Genomic DNA, 12,646 nt, shown 5'->3' with positions numbered 1-12,646 from the left:
GAAAAACTTCACAAAATTTCATAAAACTCAGCAATTCTAAAAGAAAATCTGCGACTTGTCTTTGCTTAGAGGCCATACTAACTTTCTTTGCATGGTTGAAATTTTAGTATGTATGCTGCTGAATGGAGCACTATGACTTGCCTTTGCATTCACAATTCACTAGGCCACTTTGCCAAACATCTATATCAAATCTATATCATAGAGTTGGTCACTGTCTCAGATTAAGTTTCCAGTAAAGTTTCTTGAGTATCTGAATGTCTTGGATGAAACAGATAAACACAACTAATCACACCAACAGGGAAAGAAATAAAGAAAGTTAGAGAGAGGGAACCAGATAGTACAAATGTTAATTTCTAAAAAAAAAAAACTTTACACAATGATATTTGAAAACTCTTGCCAGTTCTTTCTTTGTTTTCAATTCCTGAGAGTATAGAGACTTCACATCAAAGTAACAAAAGAGTGACTAAACTCTTTGACATCTTATGAAGAGGTTCTGCAGTAACAATTTATACATGGTGCCACTGACACTAGAATTAATCTTGAAAACCACTTTCAAGGTGATGGAGGAAATAAACGCACCGTGTGAGTACCCTGTGGTACTGCACCATCATTGCTGTGTTCTACCAAAGATCATTGACGACAGAAAGAAGCAATCACTCACAAGACAGAATTAATAACAGTCTTCAAAAACTGAAGATTCCTTACTCACTTCTATGGTAACAGTCCATGAGTAATGAATGATGGAAGGTTTTTTCCTACCCTAAAACACATAAGCTACATGCCTCCATCTCTTCCTTTTCCTGTTGCATTTTAGACAGCATTGGAGGCCAGTTAATTCACTCTCCTGAAATAGCCCTTTTGGATGTTGATTTTTCCCCCCAGATAAAAGCATGTGGCTCTAAAAGAATATAAAAAATCCAAGTATTGCTTGGTTACAAATGTATGGGCATTGCAGACAAGACCAGCTCTATCCTAAGCTAGACAGCCAAAGAAGCATCAAACTTCAGGGAATATCCAGGTGTAATAGGCCCTGGGAAGTGTCTACTCTGCTTTTCATAGTGGTGGTGAAGGTGTCATTGTCAGCATTAGTTCCATTACTCTGGTTCCATTAATTCAACTCTGCCTTCCTTTCACAAAAGGGCACTGTAGGCAGTCTAGTGGTCTCAAAGTATCAAGGTGCAAGCCAGGGTTCCTGGTAACATGAATCCCTGTTAGGTGCATCTTGCAACTTAACCAGACTCACTATGAACTGCACTCTTGAACTCCTCTTGGCTGGTACATTTTTGCCCTCTTGATGCCTTCTGATCCTCATAATCAGTAGTTGTTGCAGACAATGAACATTATTCTGTATCAAGTAAATTGTAAGCTCTATGTAAGACTCACAGGGGTACAATAACGCTCCTTGGCAATACAGAGGTAGTCACATAAAATAAGTAACTGTTCTGTCCATTGTTACTACCTTATTTCATCCTGGAAGCATTTACTTGAGTTTTGTGAATGAAGTTGATATTGTAAAGAAAACTCCCCCATGATCCCAAGATTATACTTAGTTCTCACAGTCTAGAAGAAAACATGTTTCTGTTGTACATGACTCCAAATGCTTCCTAATAATAACATCCCTGTTTCCAAACCTGCTCTGAAAAAATACCATCTAATAGCTCTCTTTCTCCCTCTGAACTTTTCTATGCATTAAATCCAGTCTTAGAAAAGAATAAAGGATATCTAAGCAACTACTCAGAATGAGTAAGATCACAATCAATCCAAAAGAAAGCATTGTACTAGTCCAGAAATCCCTCAGCAGGAAAACACCAAAGAGGAAATAAGTGTGTTTATCTATGGGAATAACAATACAGTTTCCTAGCAATCAAATTAACTTCACTGTCATCTTTATCAAGCAGCATGTTTACACTGGGGACAATTCAAGGAAAGAGAAATCTGTATTATGATATCAGCACAATGAAACTGTATTTCTAAACACAGTCAGATTCTCATTTAGGAAACAAGACAACTACTTAAAACACAGTGATTAGATCAGTGTAGATGATTTAAGGTTTAAAAATGTCATAACACTTTTAAGGCTCAATCATTTCAACTTTTTTCCAAAATTACTTTCTCAACATTATGTATTCTAAAAATTGTATAATATAGACTATTTCATCAAAAAAGGAGAGCATATTACAGTGTGTGTACATGTGCATAAGTGTGTATGTGAAGGAGTAACAAGAATTATTTGTTGATTTTGTTTAACAGGTTAGGATAATTTGTTTAATAAAATAATAAAACAAGTTTATTTTAATAAAGTTATTTAGAAATATAATTATATTCAAAATTAATTAACTAATCATACAGTAGCCTCATTTTAATTTTTTCTAACAGTTCTTTTTTCCTTCAAATTCAAGAGGTTGGTGTCTCAAAGTATTCAATGTGCATTTGGATATAATAACTATCCTCTTCCCTGACTTCAGCAAGTATATTTAGACCAACTCAGATGAACCATACACTTGACACCATAAGCAGAAAACCAGGGGAAGAAAAGAGAATCCTTGGGGTTTTGTTAAAAAGAGGAACACCAATAAGAGGAAAGACATATAGGACCTGGACTTCTTTCTGCTAAATTATCAGAGGAATGCAGATAAATTGGATCTTAATGGTATAACCATGAGGACTTGAGGTTGACTCTGATGTCTACTGGCCAAGTAGAAAGTATCTTTTTTAATGCTTATTAATGTCTTCTCAGAAAGTCCAAGGCACAACACCCAGTTAGTGAGCAGTCCTCATCCTTTTTGGGAACTAGTCATCATTTTGCTTCCCTTCTTCTTTTCTAAATATTAAATACTCTCTATACCAATGTGGACAAAATCACTGTGATAACACTTATACAAATATGAGTATTGAAAATATTATATTTCACTAAGGAAGGTAGGAGGGTGTTTTGCAATGTACCTGAGCAAAATGTGGGAAGAGTTCTGGGTCCCAATTCCAGTTCCTTCCCTTTTCTAGCTAGGTGACCTCAGTCATGTTATTTGGCTTTTCTGAGAATCATCAGAAGGGGACAATCAGATTTTCTTCACAAGAAAGATCTTAAGATCATATGAAGGCATGTTTGTAAAACCACCTAGCCTAGCAGTACTAAAATAGGGGAGAGATTCCTAGTTTTCTTCCATTGAGGAATGTAAAGCACCAGAAAACAGGTAGAGAATTTGATGAGCCTGAAGGACTTTCCCAGCACTCCAGGTATAGAACCATGAAGATGATAACTAAAGCTTAAGATAGACTGATAGACTGATGTACCTCCAAAATAACTTTTAATAATAAAGTTGAATCACAAGTACAAACACCTGCAACAATCCTTGCAAAATCATTTGTGTGACTCGTGGGATTTTGGATGGGAACCTCTAGGGAGCTAGAACCCAAGTGTCACCAGTTATGTCATCTACTAATGTTGGCCAAGTTTCAAATACTTTCGGATTGGTCAGCTGTTTAAATGTCATAGGAATCTTGTGAGTAGACAGTATTATCTTCATTTTGAACATTAAGACATTGAGGCCTAGGTGACTAAATGGATCTTAATGATGGTGTTGAGATTTTACCCAGTATTTTGGAGTCTGAATCAACAGGTACTTTCTACTTTATCACCATCAAACTCTGCTCTATGGTTAGGAGAAATAATGGATGGCAGACTGTTAGTAATAGCTTTATACACAACAGACCACAAATAACCACAATATTTTCCCCAAGATACTTTAACTGTTAAGGAAGAAAGGTACCTTTTATTGTGATGATAAGTAATTAACACATAAGAGCTACCCAAAAACCAATGGACAACAAAAACAATCATAAACTTAAAGCCACACTTCCCTATTAAAATGTTGTAGAAATGCTGCTAAAAATGAATTTTCACTTATTTGTACCTTTAATGTCAGTAAAAGCAAGATTACCTTTCTGAATCTTTATGATTTATACTTGGGATAGAAAAATTATCAATTCTACAAGTTTCCTTAGTAAATCAGTACATTAAAATAGAGATCAGCACCAGTTTTAACTTTTCCTTTGCCTGCAAATAGCAATTACAGGGTAACCATAGGGTAAATCTATGGCTTTATGTTCCTGAATGCAAAAGTAATTTGAACTGTTCTGACTGTAAATTTGAATTGTTTAACATATGCTTTCTGTAGATTAGAAATACATTTTAATAACTTATTTCACCTCTCTAAATGCATGATTTTCCCTTCTTCAGAAGTCAAATGATTTCAAGAGTAGAGCAGGCTTAGAACACTTATGAGAAAACTTGAAACAAATCAAGAAACATTTTCCTCATTTAAACATGGCTTAAATTGAGCATAAGCAAGATTCTCAGAAACATCAAATAATTACACAATGACTAGATTTTGTTCATCTTCAATGAAATAGATAAAAATATTCAGTGTTTCTATTTTTTAAACCACTCAAGTTATACTTTCAACCAACTAAATTGTCAAGCAAGCTAAGCAACAAAAATTAAAAAATGGAACTTTTCCCATCTTTTATCACTTACTCTTTTCTTCCTTTTTCTCAAATACAAGCTATTACATACCGTCTTCACCTCGCTTTAGTTTCCAGTCTCCACTCTATTCTTAATTCATTCTGCCTCTATTTCCTTTCTTCCAAATGTTGACAATGAGGCATATGTAATCTATTTATTTACTCTTTATTCTTATGGTGATCTGCTTCCTTCTTTGCTGCTATTTTCAATTCTTCCAGTATTCATTTTCTTTCCTTGTGACCATTATTCCAACTGTGTGCCTTTCTACTGCATTACCCTCCAACCCATCATCCTAACACATTTCATTCCAATTCAGGGGTGGGGGGTTGTAGTTCATATTACCCAGACTCTCTGGTACTGAGTCATGGTTCTACACGAGGTAGGTCAAGGGAATAAACTCAACCACTCACTCAACTATCCTACTGATAGGCAAGAAGTAAGAACAAGACAACTACAGCAATATATATTTAGTGGGGAAAAGAACCTTATAAAAATTCAATCTAAGGATTCATACTCATTCTTGAACATAAAAACATGCCCATTACTTTGGGCTTGGAATTCATTCCATCTGTAGTGGCTTTATATGTCTGCTTACCATGTACAGAAAATTCATCTAGGTTTTTAAAGCCTCCAAATAATCTGTAAGTGTGGAAGTTCACTTTCATTCCTCGGCTCCATAATAAAATTGCTAACGCTCTTCTAGGTAGCTACAACTTATAGCAGTAAAGAAATACTATTAAGTAATAAAACAGGAAGTTTGAAAAACAGACCAAAAACTAGAATGCTTTAAATCTTACTTGTTCTTTAGATCCCACGGGTGTTCGGGTGTTCACCAGACGTCTCCCTAAACAAAAACAAAATGTGACAACAATTAAAATGTTGTGAAAACGATGCTATTAAAACACTGCTCATTTAGTGATGCATTTTTATATTACTTAGCTAGTGGAAAATGTCACATTCCAAAAAGAAATGAAATTAGTTGTATTTTGGCATTTTCCTTCAACTCAGTGTTGTAAAGAGCAATTTAAAATGAACCTTTTTAAGTAACAAGAGGCAAAACATGCTATCATTATTCTAGGAAGAGAAATTATAGTTTTCAAATATTAATTATAGAATATAATCAAACTTGTATATAATCTGAAATAAATAACACATAGAATCATCAAATATTAAATTAAAAATGACCTATTAGCAAGGTCTATGAAAAATTCTTACAAAATGGAATATTCTTTGCATTGTTAAGACTTAGATCTTCAGTAAACACACAAAGCACACTCAGTTGCTTTAACTAACATTACAGGGTCCCTAGAAAGACAGGATCTCCCAAACCATAATGTTAATGTTAATGTCAAAAAAAGAAAAATAAATCGAGATTTTAAAATTGGGCCCAAAAAAGGCTTATTATAATTTTTACTGAAAAAGAAGTTTACTATTCATATAATTTATTAGGGTTGAAAAGATACAAGCCCACGAAAGAGTTATAGTATTTCAGAAGTTTCATAAGCCCTTCTAAAAACTGGACAACTATGATGGCATTTTCCAAATAATTTTCATTAAACTTGCTCATCCTGTATTTTGTTTGTTAGTTTGCTTTTTGTCTTTTTGTAAGAGTGGAACCAGAAAAATCACTTTGGAATCTGTGAGTAGCTTAGGCAAGTAGATGTATTACTCCATTTCTGTAAATTTCTGGAAAATGCCAGCTGATCTTGAAAGGCATAAAGCAGATTAGTGGTAACCTGTGGACATAGGTGGGAAAAAGAGGAGGGAAGCATTAAAAAGGCCATAAATAAGCTTTTGAAGTTGACGGGTATGTTTGTTATCTTGATTGTGGTGATGGCTTTACAGATGTATACCTATGTCAAAATTCATCAAATTGCATGGTTTAACATGTACAGTATTTCATACATCAGCTATCGCTTAATAAATCTCTGAAAAAACAAGTGGAAGCATGTGAAATATATATATTTAATCTAGGACATGACCTGCATGGTTAGCCTACTGAAAAATTAATAGAGGTTGTTATTGTTGCAATGTTTGTTTTAAAAGATTTTTTGGCTGCTGTGTAATGACACCAGGTTGGGGAAATGGTGGTTGGAAGAGCAGATAAAGCTCTGTAAGGAGGTTTGGATTTCCATATTGTTAGTGGAGGTAAAAGATGCTGAACTGATTCATGATAGTTAGCAGTTACAAAGAAAGAGCTTCCTGAGGCACTGGATGTGAAGGTAGGGCAAGGTAAGGAACAAAGGATGATGGTCAGGTTTCTGGCTCAAGCAACTGGATGTATGGTGCTGCCATTTCCTGAGATAGTGAAGATTGAAAACATATTAACATTTGAGAAGAGAAGAGAAGAGTTCCATCTTGGATAAATTATTTCTGAAGTGCCCATGAAGATGACCAAATGGAAATACTACATTGAGCAAAAGTTTCCAGAACTCTGAGGAAAGTCTGATCTACATAAGAAATTTTGAGAATTTCCAGCATATAGATGAGAGAGGGTGGATGCCATGAAATGGAGGCAGTGTCACTGAACAGAAATAGTGAAAGACACTGAGAATCAGGGTGCTAGACGGCTTACCTACTTGGATGTTTACATCTCTCCTCCCAGCTCCAAATAACCCCAACAAGGGTGAAAAGGAATCCTATGAACTAGAAGCTAATTTTAATTATTTCTTAAGTTCCTTAGAGGCTACTTTCTAATTTTTATGTTCAAAATTCCGTAATATAGATAGGAAATAAAAATATAATATTTTAGTAAAATAACCAAATCTGCCTCCAGTTCCATCTTTAAATTATCTTTAAAGGATCTTGGATGTTTAATTGTTAATTTAATACATATTTATAATTTCCTCAGCTGAAGTCCATCTCTTAAATAATCATGATGTATCTTTTATTATGTACACACTTTAAAAAATCAGATTAGAAGTCAAGAATAGAGCTTTGCTAAAATTCTCAAAAAGAAGTCTAAATAATTCGCTGAACATTCTTTTTGCAACATGTGTATGGAATGTTGAAAAAGCTGTGGTAAGATTTGCTGTGATATGAAAGCTGTGATGAAGGGCACTGGAAACTCCATATTGTGATGCTCTGTGGTCAGGAGCTCTTACATATTCATGAAAACCACTCATTGAAATAGAGGAAACAATTTTAGAATTATGTTTATTATTACAGAAGGTAAAAAGGTAACAGGAATTTCATGTCTGGTATAAATGGTGTTCTTCAAAGTATTGCTCAGTTTGAGAATCATGATCTACAGTATGTTTTGTTTTGTTAGTTTCTATTTGCTTTGAGCACTGCTGGGATGCTGAGGAGTCTTGTAACCTTGAGAGATTTTTGTTTCTTCATCTGTAAAATGGAAATAATACACTTTCCAAGGGTTTTAGTGAGAATAAATGGGATAAAGTACACAAAAATTCTTTGAATAGTGCAATGTATCATGGGCTGTAACTACAACAATAATAATGAGACATCATAGATAATAGGATATTCAGGGAATTTAATATTCGGGGAATATTTAGGGAATTTAATTTGTGTACCGTATTTAATTTCATTCATAATTTTCCAAGCCATTAATAAGGCCTAGAAGGAAATAACATCAACTCTTCAGTTATTGATGAAAGAGAATAAATGAAATAAACACACATTTTCAAAAATACTTTGTACACTCTGCTGAGTGGTAATTTTTGGCATACACATTAAAAACAAAAGGTCTAATACCTACTCATTGTGCACTGCTTGGGTTGAAATCTAATTCTGAAATATGGTTCTTCCATCTCTCCCATCCCCCTATTTATACTTAATTGCTTTTATAATTTTATAGTTTATTTTTCTTCTTTTCTCTACTCCTTGTGATATTGCTCATTTTTCATTATCTCATTTTTGATTGAGATTATATCATCAATTGTAATTTTACAATCATTTAGTTTTTATTTTACTTTTTATAAAAATCATATTTCCTTTTTATAGAAATATGTAATATTCACTGTTGAAATTTATTAAAACATATTGAAGAAAAAATAAAACAAAAGTAATTCATAATCCTATCACACAGATAAATGCTATGGACTTTCTGATATATAGCCAAATGGTTTCTTTTCTATGCACTGATACATGTTTAGAAGTTCAGCAATGGCATCATGTTACTCCTATTTTTTACTTACTATTCTATGAATATTTTTAAATGAGATGAATTATTTTCCTATAACATTTTAAGGTATTGCATAAAGAGTTATTTAAAATTTTAATTTTATGTATGAAACATAATTTGTTAAACCCACTGAAAGGCTATTGTCAGTTCTTTTTTCTTTATAAGAAGTTTTGTGAAAAACATCCTTAAGGCTATATATTTGCATGAATCATGATTATTTCCTTAGGACAAATTGCTGGACTCAGTCAAGCCTGCACACCAAATTATAAAAATTATACTACCTATTGCCAAACTGCACTCCAAAAAGATTACAACATTCAACACTCCTACAAGCAAGATACGAAAAGTGACACCTTTCTCACACTGCAGCTAATATTAGATAACGACATCTTAAATTTTTAATTTTTGCCAATTTGATAAACAAAATTGAATCTTTCATTGTTTTAATATATTTTTTTGGTTACCACTTGAGTTGAAAATTTTTGTTTTTTATTTACATTTTTTAGTTTCTGAAATGCTCAAGTATTTTGCAGAGCTATCTATGTCTTTGGTATAGTCACTTGTAATAGCTTCTTATATATTACAGCTATTCACTATAAACATAAAAATTTTGATTAAGAACACTGATGATAACTTTAACATTTCCAGAATTAACATATGTAAAGATTCATCTTAAGACCCCCCAAAAATTAAACAACTTTTTAGTTAACTGAGATGCAAAAGTGATCATAGGAAGATAAATGAATTTGTCAGTTCCCCTTACAAAATATTTGGATTATTTACATCAATAGATTTTTATTCACTATTATGTCTATATTTTACTTTCTCTTAAAACTTTGTGAACACCATGTTTTTTTTTATTACCCCCAAAGAGTAAGCTGGTTGAACTAAATTTTTCTTGATATATTACTCTAAAAGGAAGGATTTACTGGTGTAGCTAAGGTTAAGACAGGAACCAACTTGAACTACCGTCTTTGTGTAAGGTTTTTCTGTGTTCAGCCATGGCTTTAATATTTATCCTGGTGTTGATATCATTATATAGGTGAGCAGCTAATCACAAATGTAATCTCAAGGGGATTCATGAGCAGATGTGTACTTCTATGCATACTGCTCTAGACTCTGACTTAGGAATAGTTATTCCATGGTAAAAATTAGAATAGGAACTCATATAGCTTCAAAGAGTGAAACTAGTTTATGGTCACTTATAGTTAGCAAATAAGTGTGCTGTACCAATAACAAGAACTTAAATATCTTACATAACTGTTGTGCATTATAATTTGTTCACTATCTCACATGATCTCGAAATAACTTGGGATCTTGGCAAAATCTCTCAAAAGTCAGTCTCATTTTTAATAAAACAGATACAAAAAGAAAATAATACTTATCTTTCTGAGCTGTTTTCAGTTTTGAAAAATACAATGGATTTTAGCACTTAATACTCAACTCGTTCATTTGTTTATTCAACACATATCTTTTAGCATCTATCATGAGTTCTAGACAGTAGGAATCACAGTTTGAAGGAAACTAGTGGAGATTTCTGCTCTGATAGAGATCCTATGCTAATGGGTAACACAGGTAATAAACAACAAAGGTAGATAGACGGACAGGCAGACCAATAGCGGAATGCATAATTTCAAGTAGCACTGTATGGGCAGTGCTGGGTAATGCTGAATAGTGTAGGCAAGAAAATCTTGTAGAAGGGTAATAATTTGAGCTGAGGCCTGAGTAACAGAAAGGACAGTCATGCTAAGAAGGGTGAAGACCTCTAGAAAAACCATAAATGTGCAAAGATTCTGACACAGAAACAAACATTAGTGTTTGAAGAACACAAATGTGCCCAGTGTGGCTGGAGCATAGTGAGCCAGGAAGATACTGATTATGGGAGGGGTGGGAGAGGAGGTATATACTGGATCAGAGATCATGAAAGGCTTTTTGGTCAAGGTAAGACATTGACCATGGTAAGCTACCAGGGTTAGCAACAGGGAGCTACCACGATTAATGATGACAGTGATAATGATAAAGACAGTTAAGATCAATTTACCAAGTCAACTGTTTAGGAAACATTTTTTGCCTCAGTGTAATCCAGCAAGTCAGTCATTGAGCCTGGTTTCCTGTTAACATTGTGTTCAGTTTTATTTTCTCTCTTTTGTTACTGCCTATAGTAGTGATGGTTTTTTACCTCTTAAGCTCAAAGTTGATAGCTGCTCTTGGTTTCCTTTTATTTGTTTGTTTGTATTTCTTTTCTTAAGGCATATGCCAGTTTTTGCATTGATTTTAGTGCTGAAAAAGCACTGACAAGACTCAACAGATTCACTGAGGGATTAGCCTTCTGAAATTCAAATTGCTTTAATTAAAAAAGAGCTATAATTCATAGACATTTTTATAGATTTCTCATTATCTATCCTGTGTCCCAAACCCACTTCCCACTTATTTTAAGCCAGGCTTTCAGGCTTTCTTACTCACATATTTTAGCCCTACCAGCCAAAAAATAAATTAAATTTTTAAAATGCAAGCTTCAATTGACAATCTAGGAAGGTATCTCCCCTTCCAGAGCACTGTGTCCTGAACTACTTTTCCCTGTTGAGGTCTCATCTGTTTGAATGGCTACGCTTTTTACCCCAATACAGCTTTTCTCTTTAACTGTGTTGTACTTGGCTTTGGCCCCTGCTATGTTTGGTGTACTTTCCATCACTATTTCAGGTTGTAGCCATATTCAGCTTCTTTACACTCTACACCAGGACTCTAATTGGCAATTCTTTGTGTGAAATCTCATCAAGTGCTCCTTGCGTATGTAAAAATATAACCCATCATCACATCTACCACTCCCTGATAAAGCATTTGTCATAGACTTTAAACACGCTCACGGAGCAATTGTACACAATCTTCCTACCACAAACTGATGTTGGAGATCCCTTACCAAATCACTTTTTTCAACACATTCTTTTATTAAATCTTCTAAATTTGTTTCCAAGAATTCCTCCACACTGATAAGATAATCATACAATACTTGTTGGAGCTCACTAAATTATGTCTTCCATAATACTATTAAGCTCAGTATTTTTCAGATAACAATATTCTTATCACTCTATATACACAATAAATCATAGAACTAAAATCATACTAGTTTCACTTGACTTTCTACTTAGTACGTGTTATTCTTCGCTTTCTGGTATTTATCCTTCCGAAACAAGAATAAGAGTTACGTATTGGAAAAATCTTTACTAAAACCTATAAAGTTAACCTCATCATAAAATTGGTGAGAGTATGATGTGTTATCACAGCGAATTGGTCAATAATATAAGCCTGCTGACTAATAAAGTCTATTTATATACTTATAATAATCCATACTATCATCACTCCATTGACAGATATTTACTGTGTCTCTTCTGTGAAAGGCAGTCTGCTAAGTGATATCAAGGTGACAGAGAAGTATCAGCCCTCAAGATACTGACAATGTAGTTCTTGTGCATTAATTACAATAAGCAGCACACAGGACATGCCGGCTACATGGTATAGTTAGTGCCTCTCATGAGATGAGGTCATATTTCTTGTGGTGGTTAGGGAATTCTACCCAGGAGAGTTAGAACTTAAGGTAGAAGAGCCTTGAGATATTATCAGGATCTAATCATGTTGGGAAAAGGAGGGATACAAGGCCAGGAGCCTGAGCACAGAACAGAGATGGGAGACACAAGGAATACTGTAAAGCTGCATGACTCAGTATGGTAGCCACTAGCCACATATGGCTCATGAGTACTATAGCTGTGGCTAGTCTGAATTGAGATACATGATTTCAAAGACTCGGTATGAAAAACAAGGGAAATAGCTCATTAATAATATTAATTATTACATATTAATAATATTGGGGATATATGGGTTCAAACATAATAACACTATTATTAAAATTAATTTCACTTGTTCATTTTCATATGTGTAATGTGGCTGCTAGAAAATTTGAATTACATTACATTTGTGACTGGCAT

The 12,646-nt window shown here is 33.9% G+C and overlaps 1 protein-coding gene across 33 annotated transcripts in view; it reads right to left on the bottom strand.

Moving 5' to 3' along the window:
• Window positions 1-12,646, bottom strand: part of PTPRD (protein tyrosine phosphatase receptor type D) — a 1,865,527-nt gene that overhangs the window by 592,939 nt on the left and 1,259,942 nt on the right. For 32 of the 33 annotated variants that reach the window (XM_072959433.1, XM_072959445.1, XM_072959436.1 and 29 more), the window contains one exon: window positions 5,320-5,366. The gene's annotated coding sequence lies outside the window, so the exon portion shown is untranslated. Of the gene's footprint in view, window positions 1-5,319; window positions 5,367-7,097; window positions 7,191-12,646 lie in introns of those variants that run through there. The other variant, XM_072959450.1, reaches the window with a different exon arrangement.

This window comes from Vicugna pacos, chromosome 4 (assembly GCF_048564905.1).
Source record: "Vicugna pacos chromosome 4, VicPac4, whole genome shotgun sequence".
Lineage (NCBI taxonomy): Eukaryota > Metazoa > Chordata > Mammalia > Artiodactyla > Camelidae > Vicugna > Vicugna pacos.
Note: the sequence above shows the minus strand (reverse complement) of the source record. Positions and strands in the feature narration are given on the sequence as shown.